The sequence below is a fragment of the Saccopteryx bilineata genome, chromosome 1, assembly GCF_036850765.1.
Source record: "Saccopteryx bilineata isolate mSacBil1 chromosome 1, mSacBil1_pri_phased_curated, whole genome shotgun sequence".
Taxonomy (NCBI): domain Eukaryota; kingdom Metazoa; phylum Chordata; class Mammalia; order Chiroptera; family Emballonuridae; genus Saccopteryx; species Saccopteryx bilineata.
Window position 1 is genome coordinate 84,506,774 of NC_089490.1, and position 21,203 is coordinate 84,527,976.

Sequence of the window (21,203 nt, forward strand, 5' to 3'; positions counted from 1 at the left end):
AGGGCGAGGGGGATAGCAGATGGTCACCTCTCCTGTGTGCCATGACCAGGAATTGAACCTGGGACTTCCATACGCTGGGTCAGCGCTCTATCACTGAGCCAACTGACCAGGGCCAAGTTTTGCTTTTCAAATTAAGTCTTAGTCTGTCTGGAGTTGACTTATACAGTAATTGTTTTTTTGCATTTAGTGTGAAAGGAATCTAGTTTTATTTTGTTCTAAGTGGATGATTGAGTCTTCATCACTATTGAATGGCCCTTCTGTGCCTTGGGATACTACTTCTATCATGGAAGTTTAGAAATATGAATGGGGCTGTTTCTTTTATTCTGAATAAAATATTTTTATTGTAGTAAAATATAAATAACATAAAATTTACCATGTTAGCTATTTTTAAGTGTACAATTCTGTTGCATTAAGTACATTAACATCTTTGTACACCTGCCACCACTATCATCTCCAGAACCTTTTTATCTTCTCAGACTGAATCTCTGTACCCACCAAACAACAACTCCCTGTTCCTTCCTCCCTCCAGTGCTGTGGGTCTATTTCTAGTTTGCATGTGGTCAATATAACACCAGAAGAGTTAACACTCCCTTCCTCTGTTCTGCCTTCTTATAGAAAAAAAAATTTTTAGGTGAGAGGAGGGGAGATAGGCAGACTGCCATATGTGCTCTGACCATGATCCACCTGGCAACCCCATCTGAGGCCGATACTCTAGTACAGAGCTATTTTAAGCACCTGAAGTTGACACTCTTGGACCAACTGAGGTATCCTCAGCACCTGGGACCATGCTCAAACCAATCGTGCTGCTGGCTGCTGGAGGGGAAGAGAGAGAGAAGGGGAAGAGGGAGAGGGAAGAAGCAGATGGTCACTCCTGTATGCCCTGGCCATGAATCAAACCCAGGACATCCATATGCCAGGCTGATGCTCTATCCACTGAACCACTGGCCAGGGCCAATAGAAATATTTTAGTTTTTTTTCTTTATGAGTAAATCACAAGAATGGGGATTTTGTCTTAGTGAGTCTCTATGTCCCTTAAAAACACTTAACTTTGTGGTAAACATATGGTGGGAACTATATAAATGCTAATAATTGAGAATTGTCATTGGGTTTGAGAAAGGTAACAAGTTAAACTCAGTTTCAGACCTATGAGAGAGTGATACAAAAGTCAAAGTGTGACTATAGCAGCACGGTGAGTCTGGAGCAGTGTAGCCATACAGGGCACTAGCCACGTAGACTTGCACTGTCTAGGCCCTGGCACAGCCTCCTTGAAGGCTGGCTAGGTCTGAAGAGCAGATATGCTTGCTCCAGATGGTTGCCTTGCACTGGTTTGGGGTGGAAAAAGAAGGGAAAGAGGGCCCCGGCCAGTTAGCTCAGTTGGTTAAGAGTAGCATCCTGAAATGACAAGGTTGCAGGTTCGATCCCTGGTCAGGGCACACATGGGAAGCAAACAATGAATGAATGAATGAATGAGTGGAACAACAAATGAATACTTCCTTTCCTTCTCCCTTCCTCTCTGTTTCTAAAAAAAAGGGGGGGGGGAAGAGGTGGGAGGTGCTGGTCTTCTTTTTATCATTAAGGAAACAGGCTCCCAGGGAATTCAACTTGTGATTTCACAACTGGTGGGCTGTGAGCTCAGACTGCACCTCTGTTCCTGAGACTTTTCATTCATACTTGAGCTTTGCGTGCCCAGGGTGAGGCTACCATTTATCTCATGGGTTTCTTTTAAAGATTTTATTTATTGATTTTAGAGAGAGGAAATATATAGAGAAAGGCAGGGGGAGAAACAGGAAGCATCAACTCATAGTAGTTGCTTCTCATATGTGCCTTGACCAGGCAAGCCTAGGGTTTCGAATTGGTGACCTCAGTATTCCAAGTAGAGGCTTTATCCACTGTGCCACCACAGGTCAGGCAGTCTCATGCTTTTTTTTTTTCTTTTTCTTCTTTCAGAGTATGCCATGCCCCTAGGTACTAAGCCCTGTCGTGGTGCTTTCCAAAGACCCAAGTGCAGTGAGGCACGACAGGGAATAGACTGGGGGACAGGCACAAGCCTGCTTCTGTGGCAGCTCAGAGAGGGGAGCAGCACACTCTGCTGGGTGTCTGGGGAAGGAGGCTTGCCAAACCTGCTGGAGCACAGGCACGAGGCCTCAGAGCTTGTTCTTTAACTTTGCAACATTCAGATGTGGAGAGTTTGTAATTCAATAAAACATTAAAAAAATAATTCTCAATGTGAAGTGAAAGGATGAAGTGTCAGTGGCAGGCTGCTGGGCCATGACACTGCCTGCAGAGCCCTAGGCAGTAATTCGGAGTGCTAGGGAAGCTTTCACCTGCATTTTGCAAGACACTCCTCAACTACTGGCTAGGTAGAAGTAAAGAAGTTGTTCGTGTTGGGTAGCCTCATTGATGAGGAGCATAGCAGATTCTGTCATTTTCAAATTGTTCTGGAGAACAAGTGCGACCTTTTTAGAATGTCTTCTGTGTTCATAAGTAAAAGACTATTTTTAAAATCATCACTGATGGTTTTCTCTGTTTTCAGTAATTTGTCACAGGGCATTTTTGGGCAAGAGTATTTCACACAAAGTCTTCTATGACTGACACTGAAGGGTAGGACATGTTTGCTGCAGTGCGTAGGCAGACGTCTGGCTGCTCCCTTAAAGCTGCTTACTTAGGCTTTAACCTCAGCCACAGAGGACTTCTTGAAGCTGGTTCAGAAAGAATTAAATCCCATATGCTCCTCATAATTTGAAAACCCAGGTGTGTGCTTTTATTTCAAGAACTGTGTCCTGTTTAAAGAGTAGGAGGGAGCTGTTATGAAGCAGCACTTACAAAGCCATTTGAAAGCATGAGTGACTTCATCACTGTGAGGTGGGAGGTTCCGTGGTCCAAACACGGTCTCTAGGTCAGAAAGACCAAAGGTAGAATTCTGCTTCCTCTGCTTCCAGCCCTCCCTCCAGGCACAGAGCTACAGCCTCAGGTTTTCTTGTGCACGCTTCTGATCACAGTTCATCTTTTCTCTAGATACATAAAACATAAAAGACTAGTTTTTAAAAATGAATTATATAGTGGTTTATTAATACTTCTTTTATTGTTTTCAGCCTAGCAGGAGCTACAGACTGTCAGAAATTGCTAAATGACTGAAGGGAAGTGCTGCAAGGGTGGGCTGGAGGGGAGAGGACTTTAGAGTCTGGGGCAGCAGGGAGACCGCTAGTACCTGCCCCACTATGGTGGGTGGGGTGTGAAGACCAGGCAGGATGGCCTTGTGGTTTGTAAGTCACTTCTTGCTGTCAGCACAGTTTGTTCCCACAAACACTCTGTCCAGTGATGTACTGCCGTCCATCACCTTGTGTGGGGTGGCCTTTATCTTATAGAGACTTCATTTCAAGGCGCTTACTTCTTTGAGATTTTTAAAAACAAATTATTTCTTTAGGCTTTATCTTTCCCGGTTTAATTTTAAAATGAAAACCACATTGGAACTGATTCCTTCTTGTGAATGATATAATGAATATTCATAACTAGTTAAAATTTTTATATTATATCTGTAATAGTTTTATTTTGGAAAAAACTTATATATGTGGGTATATAGAAAAGTTGTAAAGATAATAGAGTTCCCATATACCTTTCACCCAGTTTCCCCTTATGTTAACACCTTGCATAATCACAGCACATTTGTCAGAATTAAGAAATTAACACTGGTACATTGTTATTAACTAAACTACAGACTTTACTCAGATAGCACCTGTTTTTCCACTGTTCCAGGATCCATTCCAGGATATCACACTGCATTTAGTTGTTATCTCTTCTAAGTCTCCTTGATCTGTGAGAACTTCTGTCTTTCCTTATTTTTTATAACCTTGATGGCTTTGAAGAATGCTTATTAGTTGACTAATTTGTGGAATGGCCCGCAATTTGTGTTTGCCTGATTTTTTTCCCCTTCTCTTAGTGAGAGAGAAAGAGAGACAGAGAGAAGAAAGGAATGGAGAGTGGCGAGAAATACCAACTTGTAGTTGTGGCACTTTGGTTGTTCATTGATTGCCTCCCACAAGTGCCCCAACTGGGGGGCTCTAGCCAAGCCTGCGACCCTAGATAGCATCAGGTTGATGATCACATTCTCAAGCTGGATGAGCTTGCGCTCAGGCTGGCAACCTGGGGGCCTTGAACCCGGGAACCCAGCATCCTAAGTTGACACTCCATCCACCGTACCACCACCGGTTAGGCTACCTGATTTTTTTTCATATTATTAGACTGGGCTTATGAGTTTTGGGGATAAATACTGCAGAGCTAATGCCCTCCTCATCACATCTTATCAGGGAGAGCAGTGATGTCAGTGTGACTTATCCCTGTTGAGTTCACCTTGCAGTATTTTCATTCCTTGGTTTTATACATGTTGAAGTGACTATGGTTCCCCATAAATTTGCTAGTACCTTTAGGACAGGACGCCTTCCCTGCCTGCTTTGTGCCTCTTCCCAGTGTGAGGACTCATGCTGAGGATATTAGGGTCAGGGTAGACACCAAGTCATGTGAAGACAGATTTGGGTCATGTGATTCTGTGAGCATTTAAGAGTTTCACAATCACTGGTGAAACATAATTGGCCATTTGCTGATAATTGCTGAAACTAAAGGCTCAGGGTGATCACTGGGAGGGACCTTGTTGTGAGCCTGAGGAGTCTCCTGCTTGTCTGTGTGTGGATGGCGCTGGGGTCCTTCATTTGGTTCTGCTCATCAGAGAACTAAGACTTGTTTCCTCACCAGATGTATCCCTCAGACCTGCCTCTGGATGGAATTAACTCATATGATGTCAGGGTTTTAAAGAACCTGCAGGCTGTGGATGATTGCTGGGCTAAGGCTGGGCCAGCACCTGCTGGGAGGCAGCTGGAGGTCAATTATGTGGAGCACCCAGGAATCACATCCCTTCTCTTTCCCATGTGAGAGAAATGTTGTGTAATTGGTAGAGCCAGCTGCAGGGGTGACACGACCCCCTCTGGAGGATGAGATGTTGGAAAGGCAGACTTTGGTGCATAGCAACTTGTTCTAGGGTTTATCCCAAATGAGATTTTACGAAAGTTCTGCAGGTGGGGGTGTGCCCATGCCATGTGTCTGAGCCTTGTGTGATCACAGGGGACTTGCATGTGTTGTGGTCCCAATTCCCCTCCAAGAGCAGTGGGGGTCTTGGAGAACAGCCCTGCCTCACTGTTGTCCACCCAGGTTTCAAAACTCATAAAGGAACTCAGTTTATTCCTTCATAAGAAAATTAATTCATACACTTTGTAAAATACAAATACTCTGAAGGAGAAAATCACTCTCAACACCTTAATGTACAGTTTTCCAGATTGTTGTATTGACACACACAAACGTGTTTTGTTTTGTTTTGTTTTGTTTTACAGAGGCAGAGATAGACAGGGACAGACAGACAGGAACGGAGAGAGATGAGAAGCATCAATCATCAGTTTCTCGTTGCGCGTTGTGACTTCTTAGTTGTTCATTGATTGCTTTCTCATATGTGCCTTGACCGTGGGCCTTCAGCAGACCGAGTAACCCCCTGCTGGAGCCAGCGACCTTGGGTCCAAGCTGGTGAGCTCTTTGCTCAAGCCAGATGAGCCTGTGCTCAAGCTGGCGACCTCGGGGTCTCGAACCTGGGTCCTTCCGCATCCCAGTCCGACGCTCTATCCACTGCGCCAGCACCTGGTCAGGCCACAAACGTGATTTTTAAGAACAAATGAGATCGGACCCTGGCCGGTTTGCTCAGTCAGTGAAGAGCATCATTCCAAAACTAGGTTATGGGTTCAATTTGTGATCAGGGCACACACAGGAGTTAACCAAAAAATGCACGACTGAGTGAAAGAACAAATGCTTCCCTTCCTCCTTCCTTCTCTCTCCCTCCCTCTCTCTCCTTTCTAAAAAGAATCAATAGAAATTAAGCCCTGGCCTCTCCCCCAGCCTCTCTAAAAAAAAAAAAAAAAAAAAAAAAAGAACAAATGAGTGAGATCATACCATTTAAACTGTTTTGTAACCTGTCAGTCTCTAGCTGGTTTCACACATGGGAGATAAATGTCCCTCATCTCTACAATGTCTCAAGCTTAGTCACCCATCCTGTTACAATGTGCACTGACCTCTGCCAGGCTGAGTGGCTTGCTTTCTCCTTGTGACTCTGGCCATGTTGCTCGCAGCATGTCCATGACAGCACCCTGACCTTCAGGAGCCAGAGAGTAATTCTGGACTTGGCTCTCTCTGGTGCTCAGCCCAGTTGGCCTCTGGGCAAAGTCCCCTCACACTGTTTTGTTTCCCTTCAAAAGGCCTTCTGAACTAGCCACCATCCTATCCATACTTTGTTTCTTGTGATCTCTGTGAGTTCTAACAGTCACTTCCATTTGAATTGTGGCATCAATTCATCAATTTTCCAATGTTTATTGATTGCCTGCTTTCTGAGTTTTCTGGGGTTGTAAAAACTGGGTGTGTCTTATACAGGGGTTGTAGATTTTTTTATTTTTTATTTATTTATTTTTTTTAAAAATTTTTATTTATTTATTCATTTTAGAGAGGAGGGGGGAGATAGAGAGAGAGAGAGAGAGATTGAGAGAGAGATTGAGAGAGAGAGAGAGAGAGAGAGAGAGAGAAGGGGGAGGAGCAGGAAGCATCAACTCCCATATGTGCCTTGACCAGGCAAGCCCAGGGTTTTGAACCGGCAACCTCAGTGTTTCTAGGTTGACGCTTTATCCACTGCGCCACCACAGGTCAGGCGATTTTTTTATTTTCAATTTGTACTTTTTCTTTTTTTTTTTTGTGACAGAGACAGAGAGAGGGACAGATAGGGACAGACAGGAAGGGAGAGAGATGAGAAGCATCAATTCTTTCTTGCGACACCTTAGTTATTCACTGATTGCTTTCTCATATGTGCCTTGACCAGGGGGCTACAGCAGACCGAGTGACCCCTTACTCAAGCCAGTGACCTCGGGCTCAAGCCAAGCTGGTGAGCCTTACTGAAAGCAGATGAGCCTGCGTTCAAGCTGGCGACCTCAGGATTTCGAACCTGGGTCCTCCTCATCCCAGTCCGATGCTCTATCCACTGTGCCACTGCCTAGTCAGGCAGTTGTAGATTTTTTTACTTGTATTTCCTGCTTTTTTGTACTTGATGAGGAGTTTTATGAATTTTATGATGAATAAAATGAGTTCAATAACTTTATGTAATCCGTACTTTTGTTTGTTTTCAAATTTTGAGCCCCCAGATTAAGGTGTGCATCTTATACTTGGTAGCGTCTTATACATGGGGAAATACGGTATATTGTTATTACATGCCACATTAAAGTTTGGTATTAAAAATCCTGGCCGGTTGGCTCAGTGGTAGAGCATCAGCCTGGCGTGCGGAGGTCCCGGGTTCGATTTCCGGCCGGGGCACACAGGAGAGGCGTCCATCTGCTTCTCCACCCCTCCCCCTCTCCTTCCTCTCTGTCTCTCTGTTCCCCTCCCGCAGCCGAGGCTCCATTGGAGCAAAGATGGCCCGGGCGCTGGGGATGGCTCCTTGGCCTCTGCCCCAGGTGCTAGAGTGGCTCTGGTCGCGACAGAGCGACGCCCCGGAGGGGCAGAGAATCGCCCCCTGGTGGGCGTGCCGGGTGGATCCCGGTCGGGCGCATGCGGGAGTCTGTCTGACTGTCTATCCCCGTTTCCAGCTTCAGAAAAATACAAAAAAAAAAATAAAAAAAATCCTGGCCTGGTTGCACAGTGGATGGAGCGTTGGACTGGGATGTGGAAGACCCAGATTCGAGACCCCGAGGTCACTAGCTTGAACACGGGCTCATCTGGTTTGAGCAAAGCTCACCAGCTTGGACCCAAGGTCGCTGGCTTGAGCAAGGGGTTGTTACTCAGTCTGCTGAAGGCCCACGGTCAAGGCACGTATGAGAAAGCAATCAATGAACAACTAAGGCGTCACAACGAAAAAGTGATGATTGATGCTTCTCATCTCTCTCTCCGTTCCTGTCTGTCTGTCCCTATCTATCCTCTCTTTGACTCTTTCTCTGTCTCTGTAAAAAAAAAAAAAAAAAAAAAAAAAAGAATCTTGAATAAGGATTTAAATGTTTCTTCTTCTTTTTTTTAATGTTTATTTTTATTGACGTGAGAAAGAGAAAGGGGGAGAGGGAGAGAGAGACAGGAACACTGATCTGTTCCTATATGTGCCCTGACCGGGGATCAAAGCAGCAACCTCTGTGCTTTGGGATGATATACACTAACCAACCGAGCTATCCATCCAGGGCTCAGATGTTTTTTATTTCTTGGCACATACGGGTTCCTGATTCTTTAAATTTTTATTTATTCATTCATTCATTCGTTCATTTTAGAGAAGGGAGAGGAACAGGAAGCATCAACTCCCCTATGTGCCTTGGGCAGGCAAGCCCAGGGTTTGGAACCAGTGACCTCAGGATTCCAGGTTGATGCTTTATCCACTGCACCACCACAGGTCAGGTGGGGTTCTTGATTCTTGTCTATCTTTCACATCCCATTTTTCCCTCACACTGGTCCAAAATGGAGAAGAAGGAGAAGATAAGGGTGGCATTCTGGAATGCTCAGGGTCACCATTTCACTTATTTTCATATTTATACCTCTCCTGGTTTCACAAAGGATTTATGTGGGTTGTTTGGGACAACAAAGAAGAAATAAGAGTGACAGAACAGAATTTTTTCTTTGCTATCCCGAAAGCAACCAGGATAAATGGATGTTTAGTTTTGATAAGAACCTCAGAGATTACCTAGAGCCCTCTCATGGAATCATGCTATCTGAGGGAACCGCCGTGTGACCTGGCTGGGCCGCTTCACCCTGAGCTATAGTTTTGTGTTTTTTTGTTTTTTTTTCCTGAGCTATAGTTTTTTAATTTGAAAAATGTGGCATACTTTCACCTTGTAAGGTTGTCATTGTATGTAAAGGTCCTGGCACATGTGTATAAGATATAAAATAGTATCCAATTTTATTATCTATTTGCAGTGTTTCTAAACACCAGTCATGATATTTTTACTGTCATGCAACCAAGTATCACCAGTAGTTATTCTTTTACAAAGCTAATGGTATTTAGTTTTAAGCTTTTCATTATTCTGAAGTTTTATGACTTGTAGTGTTAAAGTGCCTTTTTTATTATTGAAATGCCTTTGAAATGAAATAATGAAAGCTGGTAGGTTTGCTTGCCTTTCCCCTCCCTCCCTTTCTCCCTCCCTTCCTTCCTTCTTTTCTTCCTTCCTTATATAAAGTTGGCTTTGAGTTGGGTGCTTCTCCTGCCCTTAGTAAAAGATCTGGTCGGTAAATTTGGGAGCTTCCTTCTGGTGCCCTTCTTGCCCTTGGGGAAGGAGGAAGCCACAGCCAGAAAGGTGAGGCAACAGCCAGCGGTACCAAGTGGCACAACCCCTTCTTGACCTGACTCAGCTGAAAGCCCAGCTTTCAAAGGGAGTTCCCCCACATCTCTTCCCAGCCCCGCTTTCAGCACTCCCTGCCTAGGTCTGTTATGTAGCACTTGTCATACTGTGTGGGCCTCTAGTGGTCTGCCATACTAGAATCTAAGGTATTTGAGGACCAGTGTGATGAATTATTTAGTTTTACCTTCCAGAGCCTAGCATGGATAAGGTCAATGAGGGGGAGAAAATCACACTGACAAATCTCCAAAAAACATTAACATAGCTTATCTCTAACCTCACCACAAACCTTGTTTAACAGTCCTTTTTGAATTCAGACCTTCCTTCTGGGATCATCTTTTATCTTCAGTGTGTGGCCCAAAGGAGGCGCAGGCTGTTCCCACGACTGTGAGGGCTGTATGACATCTTCATCACCAAAGTATTGTGTCAGAAATTCAGGTGTTTCTTCTCATGATGACTCTTTTTTTTTTTTTTTCCTGAAGCTGGAAATGGGGAGGCAGACAGACTCCCGCATGCGCCCGACCAGGATCCACCCGGCACGCCCACCAGGGGGCGATGCTCTGCCCATCCGGGGTGTCGCTCTGTTGTGACCAGAGCCCTTCTAGCACCTGAGGCAGAGGCCATGGAGCCATCCCCAGCACCCGGGCCAACTTTGCTCCAGTGGAGCCTTGGCTGCGGGAGGGGAAGAGAGAGACAGAGAGGAAGGAGAGGGGGAGGGGTGGAGAAGCAGATGGGCGCCTCTCCTGTGTGCCCTGGCTGGGAATCGAACCCGGACTCCTGCACGCCAGGCCGACACTCTACCACTGAGCCAACCGGCCAGGGCTCATGATGAGTCTTTATAAGATGCATAAGAAGAAAAAATTAACATGTTTTTCTATCACGTTGGTGCTTTGAAATTTTTCCCAATTGGTCTTTCTGCTTTGATTAATTTGGCTTGTTTTGTTTTCAGCTTTGGGCAAGTGCCAGAGAAGCAAAGAAGCTTATATAAAGGGTTTTAACTTTTATTTATTTTTTTTACTTTGCCAGAGATAGAACTGGCACTGAGTTCAGTTTGTCCTGGCACCTTCTTTGATAGAAAATGTTAGAGATTTGGCTTCGCTTTAATGTATATATGTAGGAAGAGTAAAAGCACGATGGCTCTATTTTCGTCTTGGTTTATGAAAAATAAGAAAGGTTAATGAGTAGGATTTGAACATAGCCCCTACTTTCTCCTCCAACAGCAACAAAAAGAATGACCTATTATATCAGAATGTTTTTACTTAAATGCTTATGAATAGGGTAGGTTTTTGGAATTTAAGATTTACTTAAGACAAAGAAAACCTATTATCTGTAGTTATTGTATTAGATTTTACACGTTTACTGTCAAACAGCCATTAAAACCTGTTATTGAAAGCTGCCATTTTCGCCTGACCAGGCAGTGGCTCAGTGGATAGAGCATTGGACTGGGATGCGGAGGACCCAGGTTCGAGACCCCAAGGTCGCCGGCTTGAGCACGGGTTCATCTGGTTCGAGCAAAGCTCAGCAGCTTGGACCCAAGGACGCTGGCTTGAGCAAGGGATTACTCGGTCTGCTGTAGCCCCATGGTCAAGGTACATATGAGAGAGCAGTCAATGAACAACTAAGGTGTCGCAACAAAAAACTGATGATTGATGCTTCTCATCTCTCTCCGTTCCTGTCTGTCTGTTCCTATCTATCCTTCTCTCTGACTCTCTCTGTCTCTGTCAAAAAAAAAAGAAGAAAGCTGCCATTTCTAAGTTACTGACTGGCGCTATTAAGTTTTTTACTTGATAGTGGAGAGAACTGAGTTAACCTGGTTAGAAAGTAGACCATTCTGGTTCTTCAGAATCATTTTTGTATGTTAGAGGATCAGTTATTCCAAGAATTGAGAGCCAGTAAAATGCGCTCAATGCTGCCATCACACAGAATGTATTTGAGTCTGTGAATCAGAGGCACCTTGTAGTGTGTGCTTGGTGAAAGTCAGTTGTCCTGCTGTTGCAGATGCTGGAGTGAAGAAAGTCTTGTTCAAGATCTGCAGAGGGGTTTTCTTTCTTTTCTCCTGTTTGTCTTTCTTCCTCTCTTCTTTCCTGTCTTCTCCTCCTCTCCCTGTGTCCTCCCTCCCCTTACCCTCTCTTTTCTCTTTATTGGGATATGATTTACATACAACTGAATGTACCCATTTAGGTTTGACAAATTGATAGTCCTGGGTAGACACTGTCCCAATCAAGATACAGAACATTTTCATCACTCGGAGAAGTTCCTTGTGCCCTGTGTAGTCTAGTCCCCTCCTCACCCACCCCCTTGCCCCAGGCAAACATGGACCTGTCAGTATAGATGAGTTTTACCTGGTTTAGAATTCATATAAACCGAGACATGCAGTGTGTACACTGTTCACTGTGTTGTTTCTGTGATTTAAGTGCTGGTAGTTTCCATGAGTGGAATGCTGCACATGGTTGATTTTCGATGTCCCATATAGAGAAGTGTGACTGAGAAATCGAGGGTCTGCAGGAGCATATGCGTGGTCTATTTGTAGTTCTCCCTGCCCCCTGCATTGAGGGGGGCTGAGAGAGCGCATGAACAAATTGAGGTGGCTTCTCATAACAACTCTGTTCTGGTTATCCCCGTGCCATCTTGGTCTTTGACTTTCTGGCAGTGGGGAGATGGGCATCCCTAATGATGTGAGGCCTTGTGACTGAAGGGGTTCTTCTTGGATTTTTGCATGATTTCTACCATCCCTGCTGATGGTAAACCACCTGGCTTTCTGTTTAGGGCTTGTTAAAATCAGGGACCATGGAGCCCATCTAGTGTAGGGGGTGGCTGCCAGGCACCTTTAGTTCTCACCCCAGCACCAGCCCCTGAGTTTGCCTAGCTTTTCCCTCGTCCTGGCCCGGCTAGGTTGTTAGTGTTAGCCCAGCAGGGAGAACTGAAGCCCAGAGCTGTGATTTGCACTGTTTTACTAACAACTTGGTTGATTACTATATGCCCATTACCTCTTTAAGAATCACTCTATAGCCTGACCAGGCGGTGGTGCAGTGGATAGTGCATCAGACTGGGATGCGAAAGACCCAGGTTCGAGACCCCGAGGTCGCCAGCTTGAGCGAGGGCTCATCTGGTTTGAGCAAAAGCTCACCAGCTTGAGCCCAAGCTCGCTGGCTCGAGCAAGGGGTTACTCAGTCTGCTGAAGGCCTGCGGTCAAGGCACGTATGAGAAAGCAATCAATGAACAATTAAGGTGTTGCAACGCGCAAAGAAAAACTAATGATTGATGCTTCTCATCTCTCCGTTCCTGTCTGTCTGTCCCTGTCTATCCCTCTCTCTGACTCTCTTTCTGTCTCTGTAAAAAAAAAAAAAAAGAACTACCCTGTAGCCTGACCAGGTGGTGGTGCAGTGGATAGAGTGTCTGGGATACGAAGCACCCAAATTCGAAATCCTGAGTGCAGGTTCATCTGGTTTGAGCAAAGCTCACCAGCTTGAGCCCAAGGTCACTGGCTTGAGCAAGGAAGGGGTCACTTGATCTACTATAGCCCCATGGTCAAGGCACATATGAAAAAACAATCAATGAACAACTGAAGTGCTGCAACGAAAAATTGATACTTCTTGTCTCTCTCTCCTTTCCTGTCTTTCTCTATCTGTTCCTCTCTCTGACTCTCTGTCAAAAATAAATAAAAAGAATCACCCTGTAGGAGGCAGTGGTTGGCCCTGGCTGGATAGCTCAGCTGGCTAAAGCATTGTCCTGATCTGCCAAGGTTGTGGGTTCAATTGCTGGTTAGGGTTCATACAAGAAACAACCAATGGCCTGACTAGGTGGAGGCACAGTGGATAGAGTATTGAACTGGGACGAGGAGGACCCAGGTTCAAGACCTCAAGGTTGCCAGCTTGAGCGCGGGCTCATCTGGTTTGAGCAAGGCTCACCAGCTTGGACCCACGGTCGCTGGCTCAAGCAAGGGGTCACTCAGTCTGCTGTAGCCCCCCAGTCAAGGCACATATGAGAAATCAATCAATGAACAACTAAGGAGCCACAACGAAGAATTGATGTTTCTCATCTCTCTCCCTTCCTGTCTGTCCTTGTCCCTATCTGTCCCTACTCTCTCTGACTCTCTCTGTCTCTGCCACACATACACACACACACACCACACACACACAAAGAAACAACCGATGAATACATAAAATAGGTGGAACAACAGGTAGATGTTCCTCTTTCTCCTTCCGATTCTCCCTCTTCATCTCTCTACTTGTCTTCCTCTCTCTCTTAAAAAAAAAAAAAGTCAGGGTGAAGGCATGGGAGGAGAAAGAAGCTGTAGTTAAAGAGTACAGGGTTTCAGCCTGACCAGGTGGTGGCGCAGTGAATAGAGCGTCGGACTGGGATGCGGAAGGACCCAGGTTCGAGACCCCGAGGTCGCCAGCTTGAGCGCGGGCTCATCTGGCTTGAGCAAAGAGCTTACCAGCTTGGACCCAAGGTCGCTGGCTCCAGCAGGGGGTTACTCGGTCTGCTGAAGGCCCACGGTCAAGGCACAGGTGAGAAAGCAATCAATGAACAACTAAGAAGTCTCAACGCGCAACGAGAAACTGATGATTGATGCTTCTCATCTCTCTCCGTTCCTGTCTGTCTGTCCGTCCCTGTCTATCTCTGTCTCTGTAAAAAAAAAAAAAAAAAAAAAAAAAGAGTACAGGGTTTCGGCCTGGGCCAGTTACCTCAGTGGTAGAGTGTCAGCCTGGCAGTTGGAAGTCCCGGGTTCGATTCCCAGTCAGTGCACACAGGTGAAGTGCCCATCTGCTTCTCCACTCTTCCCCCTCTTCTTTCTCTTTATCTCTCTCTTCCTCTCCCGCAGCCAAGGCTCTATTGCAGCAAAGTTGGCCCGGGCCTGAGGATGGCTTCATGGCCTCTGCCTCAGGTGCTAGAATGGCTCCAGTTGCAATGGAGCAGTGACCCAAATGGGCAGGGCATCGCCCCCTAGTGGGCATGCCAGGTGGATCTCGGTTGGGAGCATGCAGGAGTCTATCTTTCTGCCTCCCTGCTTCTCACTTCAGAAAAATACCCCTCACCCCCCAAAAAATCCCCCCCCACACAAAAAACAAAAAAAGAATACAGGGTTTCTTTTGGAGGTGTTGAAAATGTCCTAAAATTGACTGGGATGATGGTTGCATATATCTGTGAATATACTAAAAGCCATTGAGTTGTACGCATTAAATGGCTGCATGGTACGGTATATGAATTATATCTCAATAGAACAAAGACAGACCAATAGAGCAATAGGAAAAAAATCACACCATAGAAATTTTATTCTTTCCCCATTTAACATGACCTGTTGCCAGATATCCTGATTTTCCTCACAGGTCTGGTTTCATGGAAGGCACGAGGTTGTGGTAGGAAGAGGATGGGCTTTGAAAGCGTCAGAACCAGAGTTAAAATCCCATTCTGTCATTACGCTGGGTTGCTGTTGGCAGATTGCTTAACCTCTCAGTGATGGTTTCCTTTCCTGTAAAATGGAGCTGGTAGAACTTATCTTTTTAAATTTTTATTTATTTATTTTTAGCGAGGGGGGAGGGAGAAGGGATATCAAAAGAAAGATAAACTTTGATTTGTTCCACTTATTTATGTACTTGTAGGTTGATTCCTGTATGTGCCCTGACTGGGGATTGACCCTGCAACCTTGGCATAATGGGATGACACTCCAACCAACTGAGCTACACAGCCAGGGAATGGTAGCACTTATCTTACAGAGTTTTTATAAATTACTCAGTAAAGGCAGCCATTTTCACCATATGGCAGTTGTATAACAGAAGTAATAGCTAGGAAGAGGCAGCCTGGTCAGATGGCTGATATCTGTGAGTCATGCCAGATAGACTTCAGCTGAGTGTCCCTACTGATATGTGCCAAGGCCGAGGTAAAATGGATGGCACTGAGAGTCTTTACTTAACTTGATAGACTCTGTTTCTGAAATTTTATTTGCCTTAATCCACATACTTTGAGTAGGTCACATGGCAGCCAACTGTGTCCACTCCTTCATGAAGCCCTCCCTGACCCTGCTCTCCATGCTTGGTCATTCTTCCCTTTTCAGCATTCCCTCAGTCCTTAGTTCTAGCATTGATCAGCTTATGCCAGCCCATTCACGGAGCAACCCAGGGTAGGAGCCTCAAGGCCGTCAGGACTGTGCTTGGCACTAATGTTTGTTGAATGAATGCCCAGAGGTTCTAAGTCTGGTGGCAGAAACCAGATTGAAACTGGAAAAACCAGTTTAGGTACCACATACTAGAAGCTAGCAGGTGAGTTTCCCTTGAGCAGTCTTTCTGTCCCAGTCCCGCAGGGAGAGCTGCCTGAACCAGTCATGTCCTCTGCCACTGGTGAGGTGTGGCTGTAGTTAGGGGAGGGAAAGTGGGTGCCCTGGCCACTGGAGAGCTGGTCTCATTACTTTGTAGTTCCACTGCAATCTGCATTCTTAATTTAGTTCAAATAAAAATTTTATTAAGTTTTAGTTGTAATCCTTCAGGGAAGCCAAAGTGGAGAAACAGTATGTTGTAGTGGCTAGCAGCTGAACTCTGGAGGCTGACTGCTTGGGTTCAAATTCTGGCTCTCCAACATTAGCTCTGGGACACTGGGCAAGTAATATAACCTCTCTGTACCTCAACTATATAGAAAATGAAGGAAGTGCCCTGGCCAGTTGGCTCAGTGGTAGAGCGTCGGCCTGGCGTGCAGGAGTCCCGGGTTCGATTCCCGGCCAGGGCACACAAGAGAAGCGCCCATCTGCTTCTCCACCCCTTCCCCTCTCCCTCTTCTCTGTCTCTCTCTTCCCCTTCCGCAGCCAAGGCTCCATTGGAGCAAAGTTGGCCCGGGTGCTGAGGATGGCTCTATGGCCTCTGCCTCAGGCACTGGAATAGCTCTGGTTGCAACAGAGCAATGCCCCAGATGAGCAGAGCATCGCCCCCTGGTGGGCATGCCGGATGGATCCTGGTTGGGCGCATGCGGGAGTTGGACTGCCTCCCCGTTTCCAACTTCAGAAAAATACAAAAAGAACCCCCCCCCAAAAAAAAAATGGAGGAAGTAACAGTACTTAGGCTCTTGGGTTATTTTCATGATTAACCATAAAAAAAGTCAGTACTGGCCTGACCTGTGGTGGCGCAGTGGATAAAGCATGACCTGGAAATGCTGAGGTCGCTGGTTTGAAACCCTGGGCTTGCCTGGTCAAGGCACATATGGGAGTTGATGTTTCCAGCTCCTCCCCCCTTCTCTCTCTCTGTCTCTCCTCTCTCTCTCTCTCTCTCTCTCTCTCTCTCCCCCCCCTCTCCTCTCTAAAAAAAAAAAAAAATAAATAAATAAAAATTTAAAAAAAAAAAAGTCAGTACTGTATATGTTTATTGAGCAACTGTGTTGGATTAAAAAGAGTAAGGAGAATGAGAGTGTTAGGTAAACAAAATGAATACATCTGTCTTGCATGGTTGCTATGATTGTCCCTTCCTATAACCAAAAGCCCTAAGTGGGACTTGGAGCAAAGAAGAGTTTTCTGTCGTGTAGCTGATGAAAGGAAAGGTAGACAGCCAGCTTGCTTTGCCGGAATCAGATGTTTATTCTTTCTTAGTGGAAGAAAACACCCCCTAGAATAGGGCTTTTGTGATCATATTTTTTGTGCTGCTTAAATTTAAAGTACTTTGGTAGATTAACCACTAGACCATTAATTTTAGAAAGACTGTGCATTGTGATCAAGTGAACTGAAATAGTCTCTAGAAATATTTTACTGTTCACAAAAATTAGGAGATATTTCAAAAACAAAATGAAGCTATAAATAGCCCCTAATTTTTGTGAGCAGAATATTTGGTTTGCAGCTTAGCCTTTTGCAGCCTTAGTGTCCATCATTGGACAAAATGACCATTAGGACAGTTAGACTCTCAGCTCCTGGTCCTGTCTGTGCCACAGCAGACCAGAAGATGCTGCTGGACAAATATGGCAGCCTGATACTCCTCTGTGTGCTTCTCTGTAAGGGAGTAATTGACTTAGCTGGGAATACAGTGAAATCTGCATTGGGTTGACTTGTGTGTTGTTTTGGGGGAAGGAAGAGGGTGAAGTCTTATATGCCATGTTATAAAGCCTTGCATTGTTATTGTCTTTGCTTTATTGGTGTCTTTTCCATTAAGGAATTTTAACACAGATCTTAGAAATATTTTTAACCTATTCTGTTTTGTGTTACAAGGTCAGACTGGATGGTTGTTTTTAACATTTTTGAATGAATTTGGGTAGCAAGAACACTGGTGAATAATGTATATCCACTTAGCATAATTTCCCCTTGTCTCTTGAAATATATTCTTTTATCAATCACATATTTTCCTTTGGCCACAGACTTCCCCTTAGGCCCATGTTGCACAGAGAGAGAAGTCTGACCCTGTTACGGCTGCCACCCCAACTTGCCATGGGGTGGGGAGTGAACTTGTATCCTCCAGAAGGATACTTTAGGGAAATTGAGCTCTTAGAATATTTGTTTCTTGTCTGTGTTTGCAGATTAGTTTCAATATCTGCTCTGTTTTGTAGAATTTCTATTTCTTGATATTGTTATATAATATACATATATAAAAGTGCATATAAGTACCAACAAATTTTTATAAACACAGCATACATGTCAAGCTCAAGAGTAGGACACTGATCAGAAGTGCCCCCTGTGACCTCTTCCTGTCCTGTCCCTTATATTCTTTCCTGTCCAGGTTTTTTTTGTTTTTTTTTTTGTTTGTATTTTTCTGAAGCTGGAAACGGGTAGAGACAGTCAGACAGACTCCCGCATGCGCCCGACCGGGACCACCTGGCACGCCCACCAGGGGGCGACGCTCTGCCCACCAGGGGGTGATGCTCTGCCCCTCTGGGGCGTCGCTCTGCCACGACCAGAGCCACTCTAGCGCCTGGGGCAGAGGCCAAGGAGCCATCCCCAGCGCCCAGGCCATCTCTGCTCCAATGGAGCCTCGGCTGCGGGAGGGGAAGAGAGAGACAGAGAGGAAGGGGGGGGTGGAGAAGCAAATGGGCGCTTCTCTTGTGTGCCCTGGCCGGGAATCGAACCTGGGTCCCCCGCACGCCAGGTCTACGCTCTACCGCTGAGCCAACCGGCCAGGGCCCTTGTCCAGGTTTTAAGCAGCATAGATTGGTTGTGCCTCCTCTTTACTTTAGCTAAAGAAAAGTATACAGTATGTATTCTTGTTGGCATATACATTTGAAAATGGGGAGCCTATCTGATCTCTTCTTCCTCATTTAAAACTATATTATTATTATTTTCCTTCACTTTTAATTCTTGATGAAATTTTTTGTTTGGCTTTTATGTGTAGGTGATTATACTTGCGTATTTGAGTGCCCCTGTTCTTAGGAGGCAGTTGTGTTGCGGAGAGGCAGGGTCCCATTAATGAGCTTCCTTGCCTTGGTGTGTGGAGTCAGACAGAGTTGAGTTTAACATGTAGGGACAATGTAGGATTATCTCATGCAAGTCCCTGTTACACTAACTCCGGTGCCTCCTGGTTCCTTAGGTACTGAGCATGTCTTTTTTTCTTCTAAGTAGAAGATTTCCAAATGAAAGAGGAGATTCTAAGACTATCACATATGGTGTATGTTAGTGTGTAGACTTCAAGTTGATTTTTTGGGGGGGATAATATGACTTTGGTTCTCAGACCTTGTTTCTCTGCAATACCAAGATTTCTATTTGGTCACTTTTTGAAAAGAAAGATCTTTTGTGATGCTCCCAGAAGGCTGTGGGTTGCATTCTGAGAACCCGGTGCTATAGGACGAATGCAGTAATGTAGGGGACTGACCTTATCTCAGCTGCATGTAGTTGGCAGCCAACAGGAAATGATGAAATGTGCTGGGATTCGGAGCCGGAGGTCAGACATACCGGCAGGGTTGCGAGGAGGAGGCAGGTACTGGAGCTGAGCTGCAAAGTTAGGCAATGGAAGCCAGCATTTGACAGGAAAAACGTGAGTGTGCTGTTTAAGACAGACATTTCTTTTAAGGTAGACCTTTTTGAAAGTAGAATTTTTTATTTTGTTTTTTCCCTGAGTGATTGCTTTAACAGAAATCTTACCTTTTTAGCCCATCTAGTTTTAGAGCTTCTAAGGAAAGCTGTTTAGGCAGTTTAATATTAACTGAATAGCGTGGAATGTTTTCTCCAAAATGTTTTGAGAAAATGTCAGAGTGTTTGATTTTCTCGTTGTATAGATTTTGGCCTAAACAAGTGAAGGATTGTGCTTTATAATTTTTACTGTGGTTTCAAACCTATGTGCGTGCTTCATTTCAAAATAGGTGGATAAATTAGAAACTTCGGCATGTTTGAGACTAGCTTACATATTGCTGGTTGTACTTTCTTACTGGGTAGCTAAATGAGTTAATGAGGTAACTGTTAACAGAGGGTTGTTTTTCTTACTTTCATGCATTATGCTTGCCATTTCCTTTCTTAACAGCCAAATCTAATCTACAAACGTGTAAATGGGACTTGTGAGAGAAAACGAATAAATTAGCTTCCTGTTGTTTGTAATTGGTGTTTTATGACTATCTGCTCCAGACTCTTAGCTAGAATTAGCCTTCACCTGCTCTAGTCCCCTCCCCCTTCCTCCTCTGTCAGCACTTTCTTCTTTCTCAGTGGGACCCTGTCCCTAGTCCCTGTCTGACTGCTGTCACTAGACACTTTGTTTTTATTTTTATTAGAGAGAAACATGTAAAAGTTTTATTTTTTCAATAACTGAGCAGCCTCACATACATATTTGGTTATCTTGGAAGTCATAGTCTGGAGTTGAAAAATTATGGCCCCCATCCACTCCCCTTTATTTATATGCTACTGTCATTGTAATGAGAAGGGTTTTTCCTAATCCTGATACTTGAGTGACCCATCACTGAGTAAATCTATCGGATTATCTATTGCTGTGAACATTAGAAAGGCAGTGACTCCTCTTTCTGTTCCCCAGAAAGTGCCACACTGGTATGGCCTGTGCTGCATAGACAAGCATATTGTCTTGTTAGGTCATTACCCAGTGTGATTGTGTATTTCAAATACTTTTAGAGTTGTGTATTGCCTGCTTTCTAGAAGTCCCCCAAATACATAACATTTCTTTCAGACTGTAAGCAGGCCCATCATTTTTGCCCTTGCTATAGTAATTCTGAACATTTCCTTCAATTCTTTCTTAATTTGATATCTTACTGAATTCTAGATGAATTTTAAATGCTGCATTTATGAAAATCATAAAGAGCTATATTATAATTTCTATCCAAAATATGCCTTGCAGGTGTAAGATTTATGCTAGGTGTAAAACTTAGCCTCCCTTCCCCTTTCTTTTTTGTATTTTTATTTTATTTATTTTTGTGAGAGAGGCAGGGAGAGACAGAGAGACAGAGAGACAGGAACATTGAGCTCTTCCTGTATGTGCCCTGCCCAGGGATCAAACCAGCAACCTCAGCTCTTTGGGACAACACTCCAACCGACCGAGTTATCTAGACAGGGCTTTATTTTTTATTGATTGATTGACTTTTAGAGAGGCAGAGAGAGGGAGAGGGGCGGGGGAAGGGAAACATTTATTTGTTGTTCCACTCAGTCGTGTATTCATTGGTTGCTTCCCATGTGTGCCCTGACCAGACCGAACCCACAACCTTGTCTTTACAGGGTAATGCTCTAACCAAGGCCAGTCCACCCCCCCCCCCTTTTTTATACTGGTAATGTTCTGTTATCCCAGCTACATGATTCTATTATTTATTTGGTGGAATAATTAAAAAGGTGGGGACATGATATTTAGAGTCTTGGAGTCTACATAGTTGGTCCCCTTTTTCTTCTTCTTCTTTTGTTCCTTTTTAACAAAAGAATTAAGACCAAGAATC

General features: G+C 44.7%; 1 protein-coding gene across 10 annotated transcripts in view; it reads left to right on the forward strand.

The window, feature by feature from the left end:
- Positions 1-21,203, forward strand: part of PACSIN2 (protein kinase C and casein kinase substrate in neurons 2) — a 157,603-nt gene that overhangs the window by 42,869 nt on the left and 93,531 nt on the right. For 2 of the 10 annotated variants that reach the window (XM_066256303.1, XM_066256245.1), the window contains exon 1: positions 19,187-19,315. The exons of the other annotated variants lie outside the window; for them this stretch is intronic. The gene's annotated coding sequence lies outside the window, so the exon portion shown is untranslated. Of the gene's footprint in view, positions 1-19,186; positions 19,316-21,203 lie in introns of those variants that run through there. 10 annotated transcript variants of the gene reach the window in all.